The sequence below is a fragment of the Oncorhynchus mykiss genome, chromosome Y (assembly GCF_013265735.2).
Source record: "Oncorhynchus mykiss isolate Arlee chromosome Y, USDA_OmykA_1.1, whole genome shotgun sequence".
Classification (NCBI taxonomy): Eukaryota; Metazoa; Chordata; class Actinopteri; order Salmoniformes; family Salmonidae; genus Oncorhynchus; species Oncorhynchus mykiss.
In genome coordinates this window covers 6,776,335-6,798,076 of record NC_048593.1, presented here as the reverse complement: position 1 = coordinate 6,798,076, position 21,742 = coordinate 6,776,335, and positions in this window count along the sequence as shown.

The following is a 21,742-nucleotide window of genomic DNA, read 5'->3' as shown; positions in this document are numbered from 1 at the left end:
CTGGTGACCATTTACATAAAACATAAATTACCTTGTGGCCATGATGCTTGCAAAAAAGGTTCAAAGTCTGTCCGAACAGAAGGACCTGTTGATATGAACTCTGCAAAGTTCAGACATGGAAATATTTTGATTTTGATCGGACTTACATTTCTCAGCAAAATCTTCATCATAATCATTGTCTTCACATTCAACAGCATGTGTCCTGATCCAGGAAGCTGCTATTCCAGACTGTCTGTGTCTGTGCTGCATAGAGCATTACATCATTTGGCCAATACGCCACTTTCAGGCTACTGGTCTTATTATTGCTCCATCTTGAAATTAGATATATATTTTTTATATATTTTTTTGTGTGGTCATAGTCCCCTTACGTGGTCCTGTCCTCACCTTGAAAACAGGGGCGATTAAACAGGAAAAAGGAATTTGATGTGAGCAAGACGATCAATATCAAATCAATGTTGTGAAGAGTTGGTTTTATATCAAATATCGATTTGTGTGTATGAGTAACGTCGTCTAGACGTGTTCATTCCAGTGAGACAGAGATATCATTTTATTTTTATCTCCCTGAGATCACCACTTGCTCAAAACAACATTTTCCACTGCTGCTTGTTACCATAGCAACATCACATTTTGATTATGGACCTCATAGGCACTAATGTATTCCATCACTGAGCTGGGGAATCACACGCTCAAGGAGGCCTGAAGACAACCATAAAAGAACCAAATGTACATGATTTCAGACAACGATAATATTACATGGTTCACACACATTTGGGATCTGAGAAGACACACACACACACACACACACACACACACAAGCACTCACACACACACACAAGCACTCACACACACACACAAGCACTCACACACAAGCACTCACACACACACACACACACACACACACAGATACACACACAAACACAGACACACACAAGTCAATCACAACCAATTACAGATCTTCTCTCACCACACTCCCTAGACCCCCTCAAACACCTCACCCTAAAGGCTTCAAAACGTTAAGAGTTTACAAAGTCATCAAGGATCAGAGGAAGTTCACGTGAAAGTTTCATAGAGAGATTTTTTTTCTTCTGAAGGAAAACTCTACAGACAGAAGTGGATGGAATGGGGGTCTGGTCCCCCTGGAGGACGGGGAGGATTGGGTAGCATGTAGTATTAGGCGGAGATGTAGAGCTGAGTCCTAAACGGTGTGCGTCCCTATGTAGTGCACTTCTTTTAATCAGAACCGTATGGGCTACATAGTTTTGTACTATATTCCTAATACTGTATATATGGAATAGGGTGCCATTTGGGACATAGCCTAGGATGGAGATGAATGAGGAGTATCTGCTTCATCTAATTGAATCCCTCAGTTTTAACGATGGGAAACTGTATATCCCCCTCACTTATTTCCAAATGTTCAGACACATTTCACTGTTAGGGTGACACATTTCTCAGCATTTTGGAGAACAGTGGAAGGGATTGAATATGTCCTAGTGGGGGGGTCAGGCTGTCAGTTCTGGAGGAGGGATGGCGGGGCATGAGCTCACAGGCATAAGAGAATGTTTTGGAGAGGAAATTAGTCCCTGGAAATTGCGTACTGTGTCACATATGTGCAGATATGTGCACCACGTCACCGCTCTCTCGCTCTCTGCTGTGTGTGCATGATGTGCCTCTTGCTAGCTGTCACTCAATTGAAGAGGGACTGAAGCTCATTGGTTGAATTTGAATCGCTAGGGGGCTGGCCCAAGTGGGGGAAAATATAGAGAAAATGGAGCAGCGCATCCAGAAAAACTGTTGCTTTCAAACTAGGGATTTCGTGGCAAATTTAAAAAAATACTTAGTAGTCGCCAAAGTTTCGGAGCATGTCTTTAAGAAATGCTGGAGGCCATGACTGAATTAAACCTGATTTGGTTTTGTGGGGTGTGGTTTGATGTGGGTACCTCGTGTATGTGTTCCAAGGTGGTAAGAGATGGCCAAATATTTTAGCTAATTAGCTACAGCCGGGTGATGTGCAACTGTGGCGAAGCTGGTTTGACTTTGGACAGCCTATCTCTGGGGATCGTTAGGGGCCGTCAATAAGTTACACAATGTAAATGGGACAATATTTTCATCTTAGTTGTCTCATTAAATGCTTTCAAAATTTGTATATGAATTTCTACAATTTATAGTTGTTTTTAAGATTTTTAAGTCATTGACATTTTGAGCTATTGCCCTTTTAGAATATTAGCCCATTTACATTGGGTAATTTACTGATGGTCCCTAAGTAGCTCCATAGGGATATCTAATGTCAAACCAAATTGACCATGGGCATTATGATTGGGTCAAGTGCAGCTGCACTCCGAATTGATAATTACATGTACCTGGGTGCTGCCAGCTGTGGGCAGGAATGAAAATAAACCCTGGGAAAACAGTTGCCGTACCCTTGATTCATTCATAACGTGACATACCATTATTTCCTATCATCTCACAAATCTCCATTTTGGATGAGACTGATTTTATGACCAAAATTATCCTATTTACACGTTGTAGTACATTTTTACACTAGAATAAAAGTTTGACTCATATCGATGCCACATAGGCCATTTTCAAAATTAGAAGGTGTTTTTTTTAGGGGCAGTCGCTCTTTAAAGCTAAAATCCTTAATTGAAACAATAGTAAAGCAGTCATCCCGTCTGTGTTTTGGCAAAAAGTTGAGGGATGGGCCTGATACAGAGCTATGGATGCAAGAACTGAATTGTTTTAACTATGTTTTGAGGCTATTCAGTGTTTGTTTACGAATATTGGAGTAAAACAAGCTTGTATTTTGGGTTCTGATGGCATTTATAAGTCATATTCTTCAAGAATCAATAGGTTTACAGTATATCATTAATGAGTCCAAAAATGTATGTAGCAACTAAGGATTCCAAATTTAAGCGATCCATTCGTTGTCAGGGGTATGAGAGGGTAACAAGGTAGTCTAATTGGCTCCCCTGTGTTAACCGTGATTAGTTGACGTCAATGGGAGGTTTGCTTAAAAGTTAGTGTTGCATTCTTACTTCAAGTTACATTGCTACAGAGTTGCCCTCAATCTCTATTAGCTTCTGAAGGAGAGAAACCAATTTAGACAACGACGATTAGGTGAGGGCTCCAGATTAATTGTTTGTTGTAGACAATACTACGGTACTCATTGGAAAACTTCTGTGAAAACCTACAACTGAGAGAAATGCTATGAGGAACATTCACAAAATATGATTGTTTGCTATGACTACTTCCTCACCTTCGAACCAAGGTGCATGAGCAAACGGAAGAGAAGAAAATATTCAACCTTCCTAGGAGGACAAAGGAATGGAATTCAAAAATGTGTTGGTTTTAATTAAAGAGAACCAGTTTTGAATTCCCCTGCCGTTGTACTCCAAGAGGGGCTGAAAGTTTTGCTCACGAGGACCATTCACCAGCAGGAGAAAACTTAACGGAGTTCTGTTCCTCACACAGTGTGTTCCTCTGAATATGTTCAACCAGAAAGCTCCAGCAGGTGGCGCCAGGTACAAATATATCAACTTTACCCAGACCTGTCGGTCATGATGTACTGTATGTTACAGTCTTAATCTAAAATGGATGAAATTGTTATTTTCCATCAATCTACACACAATAGCCCATAATGACCAAAGGTTTATTAAAAATAAAAAACTGAAATATCACATAAGTATTCAGACCCTTTACTCAATACTTTGTTGAAGTACCTTTGGCAGCGATTACAGCCTCGAGTACTCTTGGGTATGATGCTACAAGCTTGGCACACCTGTAGGGATGGTGCCTGGTTTCCTCCTGACGTGACTCTTGGCATTCAGGCCAAAGAGTTAAATCTTGGTTTCGTCAGACCAGAGAATCTTGTTTCTCATGGTCTGAGAGTCCTTTAGGTGCCGTTTGGCAAACTCCAAGCAGGCTGTCATGTGCCTTTTACTGAGGAATGGCTTCTGTCTGGCCACTCTACCATAAAGGCCTGATTGGTGGAGTGCTGCAGAGATGGTTGTCCTTCTGGAAAGTTCTCCCATCTCCACAGAAGAACTCTTGAGGTCTGTCAGTGACCATCGGGTTCTTGGTCACCTCCCTGACCAAGGCCCTTCTCCCACTCGATTGCTCAGTTTGGCCGGGCGGCCAGCTCTAGGAAAAGTCTTGTTGGTTCCAAAGTTCTTCCATTTAACAATGATCGAGGCCACTGTATTCTTGGGGACCTTCAATGCTGCAGACATTTTTTTGGCACCCTTCCCCAGATCTGTGCCTTGACACAATCTTGTCTCGGAGCTCTACGGACAATTCCTTCAACCTCATGGCTTGGTTTTTGCTTTGACATTCACTGTCAACTGTGGGACCTTATGTAGACAGATGTGTGCCTTTCCAAATAATGTCCATTCAATTGAATTTACTACAGGTCTATTCCAATCAAGTTGTAGAAACATCATGGATGATCAATGGAAACAGAATGCACCTGAGCTCAATTTTGAGTCTCATAGCAAAGGGTCTGAATATTTCTGTAAATAAGTTCTGTTTTTATTTTTAAGACATTTGCAAAAACGTCAACAATTATTTTTTTCACTTTGTCGTTATTGGTCATTGTTCGTAGATTGATGAGGAACATTTTTTTATTGAATGCATTTTAGAATAAAGCTGTAACGTAAGAAAATGTGAAATAAACTTAAATCAAATGTTTGTCACATGCGCCGAATACAACAGTGAAATTACAGTGAAATGCTGACTTACAAGCCGTTAACCAACAAATAAGTGTTAAGTAAAAAAATAGATAAGTAAAAAATAACAAGTAAAAGTAACAAATAATTAAAGAGCAGCAGTAAAATAACAATAGCAGGGCTATATACAGGGGTACAGAGTCAATGTGTGGGGGCACCGGTTAGTCGAGGTAATTGACGTAATATGTACATGTAGGTAGGGTTAAAGTGACTATGCATAGATAATAAATAGAGAAGCCTCTTGGACCTAGACTTGGAGCTCTGGTACCGCTTGCTGTGCAGTATCAGAGAGAACAGTCTATGACTAGGGTGACTGGAGACTTTGACAATTTATCAGGCCTTCCTCTGATACCGCCTGGTATTGAGGTCCTGGATGGCAGGAAACTTGGCCCCAGTGATGTACTGAGCCGTACGCACTACCCTCTGTAGTGCCTTGCGTTCAGAGGCCGAGCAGTTGCCATACCAGGCAGTGATGCAACCAGTCAGGATGTTCTCGAAGGTGCAGCTGTAGAACTTTTTGAGGATCTGAGGACCCATGCCAAATCTTTTCAGTCTCCTGAGGGGGAATAAGTTTTGTCGTGCCCTCTTCACAACTGTCTTGGTGTGTTTGGACCATGATAGTTTATTGGTGATGTGGACACCAAGGAACTCTCAACCTGCTCCACTATAGCCCCGTAGATGAGAATGGGAGTGTGCTCGGTCCTCCTTTTCCTGTAGTCCATAGTCATCTCCTTTGTCTTGATCAAGCTTCCTGCCACATAATTACCTCAACTATGTACATAATTACCTCAACTACATTGACACCAGTGCCCCCACACACTGACACATTGACTCTGAACCGGTATCCCCTGTACATAGCCTCGTTATTGTTATTTACTGCTGCTCTTTAATTATTTGTTTTTCTTATCTTTTTCTTATGTCTTATTTATTTGTATTATTTTAGGTATTTTCTTAAAACTGCATTGTTGGTTAAGGGCTTGTAGTAAGCATTTCACTGTAAGGTCTACCTACACCTGTTGCGAGGCCACGCAGTCATGGGTGAACAGGGAGTACAGGAGGGGGCTGAGCACGCATCCTTGTGCGGCCCCAGTGTTGAGTATCAGCGAAGTGGAGGTGTTTTTCCCTACCTTCACCACCTGGGGGCAGCCTGTCAGGAAGTTCAGGACCCAGTTGCACAGGGTAGGGTTCCGACCCAGGGCCTCAAGCTTAATGATGAGCTTGGAGGGTACTATGGTGTTGAATGCTGAGCTATAGTCAATAAACAGCATTGTTACATAGGTATTCGGCCACGGTGTCTCCCAACCCTTCCTGTCTCATTCTCCAGTATTTATGCTGCAATAGTTTGTGTCGTGGGGCTAGGGTCAGTCTGTTATATCTGGAGTATTTCTCATGTCTATCCGGTGTCCTGTGTGAATTTAAGTATGCTCTCTCTAATTCTCTCTCTTTTTCTCTTTCTTTCTTTCTTTCTCTCTCTCTCTCTGAGAACCACCTGAGCCCTAGGACCATGCCTCAGGACTACCTGGCCTGATGACTCCTTTCTGTCCACCAGTCCACATGGTTGTGCTGCTGATCCCGTTTCAACTGTTCTGCCTGCGGCTATGGAACCCTGACCTGTTCACCGGACGGGCTGCCTGTCCCAGACCTGCTGTTTTCAACTCTCTAGAGATAGCAGGAGCGGTAGAGATACTCTGAATGATCGGCTATGAAAAGCCAACTTACATTTACTCCTGTGACGCTGACCTGTTGCACCCTCTTGCAACCACTGTGATTATTATTATTTGACCCTGCTGGTCATCTATGAACATTTGAACGTCTTGGCCATGTTCTGTTATAATCTCCAAGCCCGAAGAGGACTGGCCACCCCTCAGCCTGGTTCCTCTCTAGGTTTCTTCCTAGGTTCTGGCCTTTCTGGGGAGTTCTGTACAGCACTTTGTGACATCAGCTGATGTAAGAATGGCTTTATAGATGCATTTGATTGAAATTTGATTGATTGTCCAGATGGGATTTACTGCTAACCTACAAAGCATTGCATGGGCTTGCTTCTACCTATCTTTCCGATTTGGTCCTGCCGTACATACCTACATGTACGCTACGGTCACAGACGCAGGCCTCCTTACTGTCCCTAGAATTTCTAAGCAAACAGCTGGAGACAGGGCTTTCTCCTATAAAGCTCCAATTTTATGGAATGGTCTGCCTATCCATGTGAGAGACCCAGACTCGGTCTCGCCCTTTAAGTCTTTATTGAATGCTCATCTCTTCAGTAAGTCCTATGATTGAGTGTAGTCTGACCCAGGGGTGTGAAGTTGAATGGAAAGGCACTGGAGCGACGAACCTCCCTTGCTGTCTCTGCCTGGCCGGTTCCTCTCTCTCCACTGGGATTCTCTGCCTCTGACCCTATTACGGGGGCTGAGTCACTGGCTTACTGGTGCTCTTCCATGCCATCCCTAGGAGGGGTGCGTCACTTGAGTGGGTTGAAACACTGACGTGATCTTCCTGTCCAGGTTGGCGCCCCCCTCGGGTTTGTGCCATGGTGGAGATCTTCGTGGGCTATACTCGGCTTTGTCTCAGGGTAGTAGGTTGGTGGTTGAAGATATCCCTCTAGTGGTGTGGGGGCTGTGATTTGGCAAGGTGGGGTTATATCCTGCCTGTTTGGCCCTTTTAAACAATAGATATTTTAGAAATGCAAATGACTTAGAAACACAAATGACGGTCACCTTATAGGTGGGCGCTGCCAATAAACTGCCTGGACCATAAACCAGCAAAGCCTCTCCAAACAACCAAACTGAAAACAAAAGGACATTATTGCAGTGACTTTATATAATGAACATCTTTAATCTTAAATAATGTCACACATTAATTAACTCACTGATGGTCAAACTCAACACATACCGTTGAGAACAAATAAACCACACCCCAAAAATGTCTTCAAGACAGCATGGTCAAAAAATGGTTTCTCACAAAAATCAACCAACAACACAGTACAGCCTAAACACAAAATCCTCCCTTCATCTCAACACCACCTTGGCAGAACCAATCATACCTCAGGTAAGACGGCACCATCTAAGTTTCTTAACCTCTCCAACATATTCTAGATGATTCTCACACTTAAAACAAGTAAGGAACATAATCCTTACAGATATAGTCCAAAGAAAGGATTTTCTGTGAAACGGTTTCACATAACATTCCAAGAGCAGGAAAATATACTTATAATAAGATTATTGAATGGATGTAGGTTTATGATAGCTAGTGATGATGACCTAGCCTGGTAGCCAGACCTGGTTATGTTTTATATGGGGCCATATGACAACAAACTCACCACAGATTGACTTGAGTTGAAGTAGATCTGCCATCTGGGCTACAGATGACCATGAGGTAGAAGTTATTTTTTTATTTTACCTTTATTTAACCAGGCAAGTCAGTTAAGAACAAATTCTTATTTTCAATGACGGCCTAGGAACAGTGGGTTAACTGCCTGTTCAGGGGCAGTACAACAGATTTGTACCTTGTCAGCTTGGGGGTTTTGAACTTGCAACCTTCTGGTTGCTAGTCCACCGCTCTAACCACTAGGCTACCCTGCCACCCCAGTTAACAGTTAACATTAACCACAGATTTAGGATCAGATTATCCTGCTCCCAATCTTAACTTTTACCCATTGGGATGAAGGAAAATAGATCTTACACACGATCAGTGAAAGCCTGCTTGTTGGTGACTACGTCCTGGTGCAGCTCTTGGTGGCAGTGCCAGTTGGCATGGGTCAAGTGTATGGCTGTGACTGCACCTGGAACGGAGGTATCTTCATTGTAGCCCTGCTGCTTTCATCCCCAACCATCTGCCTGCACGCTGTACTGTGCTCTACTGTTGGCGTGGTCTCCGGTAAGAGAATTCCTCTCATAGAAAAGTGTACACCTGACCTTTAACCCTAGCCCAGACGACTGTGGAAGTGGTGATTGAGATACAACAGACAAAGCTTGGTTTTAATGGCTAAACCAATGAGCAATCGCAATGGATATTCTCTTTAGTGATATAATTCATGGTCTAATAACAGTTACATCACAGAAAAACTAGGAGCTGTACTTCTAAAAGAATGTTTCCACTGTGGAGTCGAAGCGTTGTCTCGTGGGCTGCACAAGCAGCCAATTCTTTTTTTTCACTAATTGGTCTTTTGACAAATCATAACAACTCTAAAAAAAAGAGCTGATGTGAAAAGATCTGATGGGATTAGTCAAAAGACCAATTAGTGGAAAAGATATCAGAATCAGAATGTAATGTACTGCTGTCACATTATGAATGCAGTGTACAGTTGAAGTTGGAAGTTTACATACACCTTAGCCAAATACATTTAAACTCAGTTTTTCACAATTCCTGACATTTAATCCCAGTAAAAATTCCCTGTTTTAGGTTAGATCACCACTTTATTTTAAGAAGTTGAAATGTCAGAATAATAGTAGACAATGTTTTAGTTCAGCTTTATTTTTGTCATCACATTCCCAGTGGGTCAGAAGTTTACATACACTCAATTAGTATTTGGTAGCATTGCCTTTAAATTGTTTAACTTGGGTCAAACGTTTCAGGTAGCCTTCCACAAGCTTCCCACAATAAGTTGGGTGAATGTTGGCCCATTCCTCCCAACAGAGCTGGTTAGCATTAACATCTGCTAACCATGTGTATGTGACAAATAAAATTTGATTTGATTTAACTGAGTCAGGTTTGGTGGCCTCCTTCCTCGCACACGCTTTTTCAGTTCTGCCCACAAATTTTCTATAGGACTGAGGTCAGAGCTTTGTGATGGCCACTCCAATACCATGACTTTGTTGTCCTTAAGCTGTTTTTCCACAACTTTGGAAGTATGCTTGGGGTCATTGTCCATTTATAAGACCCATTTGCGACCAAGCTTTCACTTCCTGACTGATGTCTTGAGATGTTGCTTCAATATATCCACATAATTTTCCTGACTCATGATGCCATCCATTTTGTGAAGTGCACCAGTCCCTCCTGCTGCAAAGCACTCCCACAACATGATGCTGTCACCCCCGTGCTTCAAGGTTGGGATAGTGTTCTTTGGCTTGCAAGCCTCCCCCTTATTCCTCCAAACATTATGTCCAAACAGTTCTATTTTTGTTTCATCAGACCAGAGAACATTTCTCCAAAAAGATAAATGCTTTTTATGGCAGTTTTGGAGCAGTGGCTTCTTCCTTGCTGGGCTGCCTTTCAGGTTTTGTCGATATAGGACTTGTTTTTCTGTGGATATAGATACTTTTGTACCAGTTTCCTCCAGCATCTTCACAAGGTCCTTTGCTGTTGTTCTGGGATTGATTTGCACTTTTCGCACCAAAGTTCGTTAATCTCTAGGAGACAGAAAAATTATCTTTTCAGAGCGGTATGATGGCTGCATGGTCCCATGGTGTTTATACTTGCATACTATTGTTTATACAGATGAATGTGGTACCTTCAGGCATTTGGAAATTGCTCCGAAGGTTGAACCAGATATGTGGAGGTTTTTTCTGAGGTCTTGGCTGATTTCTGTTGATTTTCCCATGATGTCAAGCAAATAGGCACTGAGTTTGAAGGTAGGCCTTGAAATACATCCACAGGTACACCTCCAATTGAATCAAATGATGTCAATTAGCCTATCAGAAGCTTCTAAAGCCATGACATCATTTTCTGGAATTTTCCATGCTGTTTAAAGGCACAGTCAACTTAGTGTATGTAAACTTCTGATCCACTGGAATTGTGATACAGTGAATTATAAGTGAAATTATCTGTCTGTAAACAATTGTTGGAAAAATGACTTGTCAAAGTAGATGTCTTAACCGACTTGCAAAAACTATAGTTTGTTAACAATACATTTTTGGAGTGGTTGAAAAATAGTTTTAATGACTCCAACCTAGTGTATGTAAACTTCCGACTTCAACTGTAGGTGTCTACTAAGTTACAAAAAAGAGCATTTCATCCTAAACATTAGGGAATTTTAAAAAAGACAGTTGAATATTATTGATTGTTTAGTTATTCTTCTGGCATTTATTCCGAGCTTTTGGTTACATAATGCAGTACAAGCAGCCGACTCCATACCATAATTAGCTGCAGTGGTACTTCTGAATGAATCTGTGAAAACCCTTATCTAACCAGGTCCTTTTCTGAAGTGAGTCTGTTACATCACAGAGTAAAAAAAATCAACAATACCTAGGGCCGTACTCATCATGCGTCTCAAAGTAGGAATGCCAGAAAAACTGATCCTATATCATAAACTCCTATTCTGATATGCATGATGCATATGGCCCCTGATCTGGAATCTGCTCTTAACTCCCCTTTTCCATATCTGTTTTCAGTTTGGTATACCAGCATGCACCTGGCCTTTATGCCTGTCCGCTCTCACCTTCCACCACAGACACCACAGCCATCCACAGACTGCCTCGGTTGGCGGTGACCTATTCCGAGGAGAACAGGCACTTCTACAGAGAGAGGAGAGGCTGTTCGAAAGTAGCACATCAGGAAAGACTGCTGGAGGAGTGAAGATACGGTCGCATATCAAAAATTATAGGAAAATGTTAGCGATTGATAGTAAAGTCTACTCTGGAGTTTGGCATTTCAAAAACATATTGGCTTGGATATCAATAGCTATTTGGCTAGTGTTACAGTCAACGAGACCTCAGACTTCATTCATTTCAGCTTCCTCTACTGTTCTCAATAGCATACAGAAGTTTTCCCACCAGAGGGGTATCCTACGAAACAGGTTTCAGGAGTTAGAGCTAACTTTGGTCAACCGAGTACAACTCAGGATAACCGGTCATACAAAAGTGTCTCACCTTTTAGCCAGGTAAATTTCTATGGCAATGAATCCTTCTGAACTAACCTGCTCCGAGTTGAGGACCAATGACATTAGATTTCCTCCTCAGATTTCCCCCTCTTGCAAAGACAGCGTCATCATCATCTTCATTTGAGGAAGGCAACACGCAATGTATTAGTGAGAAAAAATGATTTTTCTTTGATAAGCACACTAAAGACTGCAATAACGATAAATTAATTGAAAAAATATATCCACGCAACATGCAACAATTTCAAAAGATTTTACTGAGTTACAGTTCGTATAAGGAAATCAATCAGTGAAATAAATTAATTAGGCCCTAATCTCTGGATTTTACATGACTGGGAATACAGATATGCATCTGTTGGTCACAGATACACTACAATGCACATCATTTGAGAAAAATAAGCTTTTTGTTTGTATGGAACATTTCTGGGATCTCTTATTTCAGATCATGAAACATGGGACCAACACTTTACATGTTGAGTTTATATTTTTGTTCAGTATAAAACAATCTGTAGATTACCTTACTAGACTACCTGGCTTCGTATTATGTTTCTTAGATTAGATGAGATTTGGAGAGGAATTTACAATGCAGGAGATCATCACAGCAGTTCAGGCAGTGAGTTGTTAAAGGGTGCTCTCATATAGTCCTCTTCCAGCGAAAACAGGCTATTTTAGGTACTGTACATCACTGGCTTCTCCTCCTCTGCACTCGGCGGTAGATTCCTATCATCGGAGAAGCTGTACTTTTGTATACTTTTTAGCCATTAGATCTGAATATAGCGCCCTCGAGACAAAAATGGTCCCCAAAAATTGGGTACTATGTCACAAATGTGCACCATGCCAGCTCTCTCTCTCGCTCTCTTTCACTGAGGGGCTGAAATTCAAATTGGTAGGGGGCTGGCCCACATGGGGGTAAATGTAAGGAAAATGGCACTGCACAACTTCCAGAAAACAGTCGCTTTTAAACTAGGGATTTTGTGGCTAATTGAGGTAAAACAGTAATTCTGAACATAGATTATGGATGTATGAACTACACCTTGACACATCCGGCCGAAAGTAGAATGTTTTTAAAAAAAAATTACCAGTCTCCAAAGTACCATGTCATGCTCAGTGATTTTTTTGTTGTTATCAACATTCAGAAAGTTTGCATAGAAAATAGATGTGACAATTGCCTGCTACAGTGGGTTTCCATTTAACTATCTTGTGTTGATTAAAACCAGCTGGACGTAATGACGTCACCAAAAGAAAAACGACGTTGCAAAAACATAGTGTCAAATAAAAATAAATTGGTTGAAGTGTTTCCATTACCCATTTAGGCATTCATAAATTAGCAACAGCCTTTACTAATATTTGCCATATTATAATAATTCTCATGTGCCAAGGTATCACCATGGTCCGTGCCATGGTGAGACTTGCACTTCTGTATATCTGAACTAATCGGATGGTGAAACTTGAATCTAGCTAACCAGAAAAACTAGGCAAAGTAATTCAGGCATTTTTGAAAGTCAAGACAATCCTTGTCCTGCAATGAAAATGTTTTTAACACTTTACTTGACACCCAGCGTCATAAGACGTTATAACACAGTCATAACAATGTCATAACAGTTGACAACTTGTCATAACCTGTCATAATATGGTCATAACACTCATGACACATTTAGACCTGTTGTCACATTTATAGCATTATTTTATGGCTGGTTATGACACCTAAATAAAAGGGTCTCAAAACCCACAAAACCTACCACACAAGGCAAAACATTCCATTACGCCATAGCCTACTCGTTTGTTATAACGTTTTCTGAAATTGATCATTTTAAATTATCATTGTAACTGCACACAAATTGATGTCAGACATGCACCTGCCCCAATGCTATGTGGCTGATGAAGAGGCTGAAAGCAGGAGCAGATTTCAGGAGCAGGACAAAACATCTTCAAAACATATTTTTGACTGATGACTGACATAAGGGCATGCATGTGATAGGCCTATCAGATTGCCAAGCGTGTGCAATGCTGTCATCAACGCAAAGGGTGGCTACTTTGAAGAAACTCAAATAAATTTGTATTTGTTTTAAACTTTTTTAGTTACTACATCATTCCATGTGTTATTTCATAGTTTTGATGTCTTCACTATTATTCTACAATGTATAAAATAGTAAAAATAAAGAAAAAACCCTGGAATGAGTAGGTGTCCAAACTTTTGACAGGTAGTGTAAGTATTCAGACCCTTTACTCAGTACATTGTTGAAGCACCTTTGGCATCGAATTTTCTTGGGTATGATGCTCGCTGCTTGGCACACCTGTATTTGGGTAGTTTCTCCCATTCTTCTCTGCAGATCCTCTCAAAATGTGTCAAGTTGGATGGAGAGCATCGCTGCACAGCTATTTTCAAGTTTCTCCAGAGATTTTTGATTGGGTTCAAGTTCGGGCTCTGGCTGGGCCACTCAAGGACATTCAGAGACTTGTCCCGAAGCCACTCTTGTGTTGACATTCTTCCTGTTTGGCCCTGTCCGGGGGTGTCCTCGGATGGGGCCACAGTGTCTCCTGACCCCTCCTGTCTCAGCCTCCAGTATTTATGCTGCAGTAGTTTATGTGTCGGGGGGCTAGGGTCAGGTTGTTATATCTGGAGTACTTCTCCTGTCCTATTCGGTGTCCTGTGTGAATCTAAGTGTGCGTTCTCTAATTCTCTCCTTCTCTCTTTCTTTCTCTCTCTCGGAGGACCTGAGCCCTAGGACCATGCCCCAGGACTACCTGACATGATGACTCCTTGCTGTCCCCAGTCCACCTGGCCGTGCTGCTGCTCCAGTTTAAACTGTTCTGCCTTATTATTATTCGACCATGCTGGTCATTTATGAACATTTGAACATCTTGGCCATGTTCTGTTATAATCTCCACCCGGCACAGCCAGAAGAGGACTGGCCATCCCACATATGCTCTCTCTAATTCTCTCTTTCTTTCTCTCTCTCGGAGGACCTGAGCCCTAGGACCATACCCCAGGAATACCTGACATGATGACTCCTTGCTGTCCCCAGTCCACCTGGCCGTGCTGCTGCTCCAGTTTAAACTGTTCTGCCTTATTATTATTCGACCATGCTGGTCATTTATGAACATTTGAACATCTTGGCCATGTTCTGTTATAATCTCCACCCGGCACAGCCAGAAGAGGACTGGCCACCCCACATAGCATGGTTCCTCTCTAGGTTTCTTCCTAGGTTTTGGCCTTTCTAGGGAGTTTTTCCTAGCCACCGCGCTTCTACATCTGCATTGCTTGCTGTTTGGGGTTTTAGGCTGGGTTTCTGTACAGCACTTTGAGATATCAGCTGATGTACGAAGGGCTATATAAATAAATTTGATTTGATTTGATTTTGACTTGGCTGTGTGCTTGGGGTCATTGTCCTGCTGGAAGGTGAATCTTCGCCCCAGTCTAAGGTCCTGAGTGCTCTGGAGCAGGTTTTCATCAAGGATCTCTCTGTACTTTGCTCCGTTCATCTTTCTCTCAATCCTGACTAGTCTCCCAGTCCCTGTCGCTGAAAAACATCCCCACAGCATGATGCTTCACCGTAGTGATGGTGCCAGGTTTCCTCCAGAGATGAAGCTTGGTATTTGCTCTGACATGCACTGTCAACTGTGGGAACTTATATAGACAGGTGTGTCTTTCCAAATCATGTCCAATCAATTGAATTTACCACCGGTGGACTCAAATCAAGTTATAGAAATCAAGTTGTAGATTTTTAATACATTAGCAAAAATGTCTAAAACCTGTTTTCACTTTGTCATTATGGGGTATTGTGTGTAGATTAATTAAATATAATTTTCCATCAATTTCAGAAAAAGGCTGTAACGTAACAAATTGTGGAAAAAGTCAAGGGGTTTGAATACTTTTCAAATGCACTGTATGTAAGCCATAAAATAACGCAATATGTCACAACAGGTGTAAATGGGTCATGAGTGTTAAGACCAGTGTTAAGTTATCTTATGTTATGATAAGTCTGCTGTTATGACATTGACATGGTTATGACTAACGTTCCCTCCAAGCTGCATGCAGCTCCCAGGACTGCCGTGCAGAGCAAAAAATAAATATCAGCCCATGGAGAGAAGCACGAGATTGAACTTCACAATTTCTAGAGTTTTCCCTGTTAACACTATCAACGTTTCCCTTATCAACATTTCCCATGGCAATAGTGAAAGAATCAACGCAATATTAGCCACTTTCAGTGCAACATACCGAAACAAAACGAACTATGCAAGAGATGTTGTTGTAGGCAGAACTAATTTGAGTAGGACTCTATTGTTCATAACTCAGACCAAACCATACTCTACACTGACCGGTGAGGCATAATCAATCAGAGCTGCAGTAGGCCTACATGCAAATAGACCATTGCCATTTATGGATCTGTGCCATTTATTTTGAACTGGACTGTGTTTACAGATATGGTCATGAGTAGATGACTTGTTTCGAGATCAAAGCAAGAGCTGCATGTAGCCACGTACAATTTTTGTAATATATTTTGCCAGTTAGTGAGTTATTAGCCCAGTTTTAATCATTTGTAGTCAGCAATAGAGGAGTGATTTCTTCCTACAAGAGCACAAAACATGCATTTCTAGACATCATTGAAAAGCAAGTCAGTTAAAAAGCTTTTTATTGCCTTAAAGGGGCAGTGTTGTATTTTGAGACAGGCTTGAATAAGGTAAGTAGCCAATAGGCTGAGGGTAGCATCATTTTTCAGATTCTTTGTAATAAATGCATTTTATTTTGTAAAGTGGTTTCTTGTATCAAACAACTTTTCAGTCACCTCCTTGTCTGAAGGACAAGTGGATAAACAGGTTAATGTCAAGCCCAATATAGGCCTACATTGAACACCACACAGTGGCTGCTACTGTAGGCTGAATGATAGAACAGCAGTTTCCATGTTAAAATGTTATGGGATGCATTTTCTACATTGTTTTTCATGGTAAGCCACTCTGGTAGGCCTACATTATGATCAAATAGCCACAGTAGCCTACTTGGCCACTGTTAAAACTGACTTAAAGTGGGTACAGCCTCAGTGTTCACAGTAAACGCGTTGCACAGAATTTTTACAAAGATCAAGTTTGCGCTCAGAGGACCTGAAATTTGCTCAGTGCTGAAAAAATGAGGGAACATTAGTTCTGACTGTGTCATAACGTGCTATGACACTGGGTGTCAAGTGTTACCCAATTTTCTTAGTAAATAAAAATTATTTCACAAGCAGTAGGCATTTAGAATTGAATGTGCAGTGAATCTTTATAGCCCCCAGTACCTTAATTATTTATTTATTATGAACCCCTTCAGTTTGTGCCGTGGGGGAGATCTTCCTGGGCTAAACTCGGTACGGTCTCAGGATGGTAAGTTGGTGGTTGAAGATATCCTTCTAGTGGTGTGGGGGCTGTGTTTTGGCAAAGTGGGTGGGGTTATATCCTGCCTGTTTGGCCCTGTCCGGGGGTATCGCCAGACAGCGCCACAGTGTCTCCCGACCCCTCCCATCTCAGCCTCCAGTATTTATGCTGCAATAGTTTATGTGTCGGGGGACTAGGGTCAGTCTGTTATATCTGGAGTATTTCTCCTGTCTTATCCGGTGTCCTGTGCGAATTGAAGACTTCTCTCAACCTCGACCTGAGCCCTAGGACTACTTGGCCTGTTGACTCCTTGCTGTCCCCAGTCCACCTGGCCGTGCTGCTGCTCCAGTTTCAACTGTTCTGCCTGCGGCTCTGGAACACTGACCTGTTCGCCGGACGTGCTACCTTGTCCCAGACCTGCTGTTTTCAACTCTCTAGAGACAGCAGGAACAGTAGAGATATGAAAAGCCAACTGACATTTACTCCTGAGGTGCTGACCTGTTGCACCCTCTACAACCACTGTGATTATTATTATTTGACCCTGCTGGTCCTCTATGAACATTTGAACATCTTGGCCACGTTCTGTTAGAAGAGAAGAGGACTGGCCACCCCTGATAGCCTGGTTCCTCTCTAGATTCCGGCCTTTCTAGGGAGTTTTTCCTAGCCACATTGCTTCTACACCTGCATTGCTTGCTGTTTGGGGTTTTAGGCTGGGTTTCTGTACAGCACTGTGTGACATCAGCTGATGTAAGACGGGCTTTATAAATACATTTGAATGAAATTTGAATAAATTATTTGGCAATCATTTATTCAAAAAAACAGTTTCCATCATCATTTATCGCAATAAAGAAAGTTAGGCAAAATAAAAATCCACCCTTCGATCGGATAAAAATGTTGTCGATCTTTAGATTTTACATTTATCTGCCATTTTCATTATGTGTCTTTTTGCTTTTGTTGAATAAACCTGGGTCCATGGAAACCTGCCTAGTGATGTAAATACACATTTGTAAGAGATTCTCTGAAACGTGTCCACAATCTTCTCTTTGTTGCACCATTTCTCCTCCCACTATCAGACGTGATGTGACTGCATGAACTATGCAAATCTGCGTGTGTCTGTGTTGAACTTTGATACATTTTCAAACGGTCCAGCTGCTGTGACAGAGTCACACTCCCAGACGTGTGAGAGCTGAAGGAGACTGGGAAAAAAGGTGAGAGATGGGAGGGGGATGGGGAGGAAAGGAGACAAGCGGTTGGACGAGGAAAGAAAAAAGGATTACTCAACAAAAAATTCACAGCCATTTCTTGCTAGTCCTCTTCCTCACATCCTCAACACTCTCCCCATTGCCTGAACTTCACACTCATTAAAAACATGCCTGGGGGACTATTTCAAACACACAGTCTCTAGGGACGGATAGTTCTGATCTGATTCTTCAGGGAACACAGTGTCTGCTGCTTTCATTCTCACACGTGACAAACATCAGCAACTGATTTAGACTGGGAAAACCAGATGAACTCTCTGCATTCAATCTATCAAATGTATTTTATCAAGCCCTTTTTTTACATCAGCAGTTGTCACAAAGTGATTTACAGATGACCAGCCTAAAACCCCAAAGAGCAAGCAATGCAAGGCAGAAGCACAGTGACTAGGAAAAACTCAATGATATCAACTGATGAACAGGGTAAAGAGAGAACCCAGCAGATACTGCAGGATTAGTTGTCAAACCCTGCTCTACTCCATTCTACACACTACTGATCGACACCACATTACACTGGACTCTAACCTTTCAGTGACTGAATAGACTGACAGACACTCTGTGATAGTGGGATGAAGTGTCACTTCCTTTGTGAATGTACTGTCAGCAATGTGACTCTCCACCTCAAGGATCCAGCATTACCTACTACTCCCACATTAGCATGGGGGAAGGTGGTGGACTGAGCTGAACCTGTGAAGGATAGCACTTGCCACACACACACAAACAAACACACACACACACACACACACGGGACTCCCTAAAAACCTGCTATTTTGATACAGAAATGACTTTTCGTAGGATAGGAGAATTTACACAGCAGGTTAGGAGAATTAGGTTAAGGGTTGGGGTTAGCAAAAATGCTCACCTAACCTACTATGAAAAGTCACTTGTATCGAAGTACTGTGTTTTTTTAGGGGGACACGCACACACCATAATCTGTTAATCTGTCACAGGTCTAAACATTGATCAGAGGAAGAAATATTAACTCCTGGGATTTTGATATTCATATTCACGTTTTCAGTTTCTCATTAGCCATGAGTCATGATAACTGTATCTTTGTCACATGCTTCACAAACTGGTGTAGACTAAATTAAATGTTTACTTACAACAACGCAGAGGCAAATTTAAAAATAGAAAAATAATAACGCAAGGACTAAATACACAATGAGTAACAATAACTTGGCTGTATTCATAGGTACCAGTGTCGAGACGATGATCTAAAGTCAGGCATTTTAGAAAAATGTAATACGAGTGATATCATTTTGGTAGGCACCGTTAAGAGCGCTGTGGTGACTCATTCCACAGCGAGTCTGATGTAAACAACAAGCAAATAGTGTTGATTTGAGATTTTCAGAACCATGGACAGCGATCGTCTCAGGCGAAGCTGAAATATCACTGGGAAAATAAAACATTTATGGGAGAGGAGGCCTAACAGGAAACAAAAACCCTAAAGTAGGCTCCTCACCAACGCTACGCTAGACTGTTCAGCCATATTGATTTCAATTGTTAACCCTTTAGAATTGTGGTAGGCTTAATTACCAACAACGACGAGACGGCCTACAGGGAGAAGGTGAGGGCCTGCGGAGTGTGGTGTCAGGAAAATAACCTCACACTCAATGTCAACAAAACAAAGGAGATGATTGTGGACTTCAGGAAACAGCAGAGGGAGCACCCCCCCTATCCACATCGATGGGACAGTAGTGGAGAGGGTAGTAAGTTTTAAGTTCCTTGGCGTACACATCACGGACAAACTGAATTGGTCCACCCACACAGACAGCGTCGTGAAGAAGGCACAGCAGCGCCTCTTCAACCTCAGGAGGCTGGAGAAATTCAGGTTGTCACCAAAAGCACTCATAAACTTCTACAGATGCACAATCGAGAGCATCCTGTCGGGCTGTATCACCGCCTGGTACGGTAACTGCTCGGCCCACAACCATAAGGCTCTCCAGAGGGTAGTGAGGTCTGCACAACGCATCACAGGGGGCAAACTACCTGCCCTCTAGGACACCTACACCACCCGATGTCACAGGAAGGCCATAAAGATCATCAAGGACAACAACCACCCGAGCCACTGCCTGTTCACCCCGCTATCATCTAGAAGGCGAGGTCAGTACAGGTGCATCAAAGCAGGGACCGAGAGACTGAAAAACAGCTTCTATCTCAAGGCCATCAGACTGTTAAACGGCCACCACTAACATTGAGTGGCTGCTGCCAACACACTGACACACTCAACTCCAGCCACTTTAATAATGGGAATTGATGGAAATTTATGTAAAATATATCACTAGCCACTTTAAACAATGCTAATTAATATAATGTTTACATACCCTACATTACTCATCTCATATGTATTTGTATATACTGTACTCTATATCATCTACTGCATCTTTATGTAATACATGTATCACTAGCCACTTTAAACTATGCCACTTTGTTTACATACCCTACATTACTCATCTCATATGTATATACTGTACTCGATACCATCTACTGCATTTTGCCTATGCCGTTCTGTACCATCACTCATTCATATATCTTTATGTACATATTCTTTATCCCTTTACACTTGTGTGTATAAGGTAGTAGTTTTGGAATTGTTAGGTTAGATTACTCGTTGGTTATTACTGAGTTGTTGGAACTAGAAGCACAAGCATTTCGCTACACTCGCATTAACATCTGCTAACCATGTGTATGTGACAAATACATGTGGAAGGACCACCAGAGGGCAGGCTGGGCTCATGGATAGTAGCCCAACAAGGCATGGGAGACAAGGTAACCAGAGGCAATTAAGCACAGCTGACGGTACTAATGACATACTCTCCTTCCCCTATAAGAGAGAGAATGGAACCAGCAGAGAGGGGGGGAAACTATCTCTGGAAGATGGCCACCGAGAGAGAGGAGCTATCCAGGAAGAACCACTAAGACGGTGACAATCCCGTGACTTTTTGTTGTAGTTTAAAGATAAGCCTATTGTGTTCCTGTTTCATCTGGAGAAGAAGATGTATGTTTTTCCTTGGAAGATTTTCATTGATTATGTTGGAATGTTTGTGTTAACCAAATGCCCTCAATAGAGAACTGTGTTCAATCAAGAAAACCTACTCCTGACTCGTTTATTCCACCTTCCCGCTTTAGAGTGACGCCCAATTACTTGGTCCGCTCACATTGGTGGAGGATGCGGGCATTAGGTGGACGAGTGACACAAGGATAAGTGAGTAAATCAAGATTCTTCCAGTAGACCCAGAGGAACCATCCAAGAACGATGGATAACAACAATTCATCACGGCACAGCAGACAACCATAGAACTCCTGCAACAACGGCTGAGCCGACGAGAAGAACCTAGAGTTATGCCAAGAGCGGCTGCTCACGCCATCTTACCTTGTCTCTCCAAGGAGGATGACATTGAGGCCTTCCTCATGACCTTTGAAAGAATGGGCGAGCGCATTAGCCCCTCTTTTGACCGGGGTGGCTCAGGAAGCCTACTTTGACCTGGATTCCCGCGAAGCTGCGGACTATGGGCGACTAAAAACCGAGATCCTGTCCCGGTACCAGCTGACTGCCAGAGATAGGGCTGTAAAGTTCCATCAATGGACCTATACAGCTGATCAAC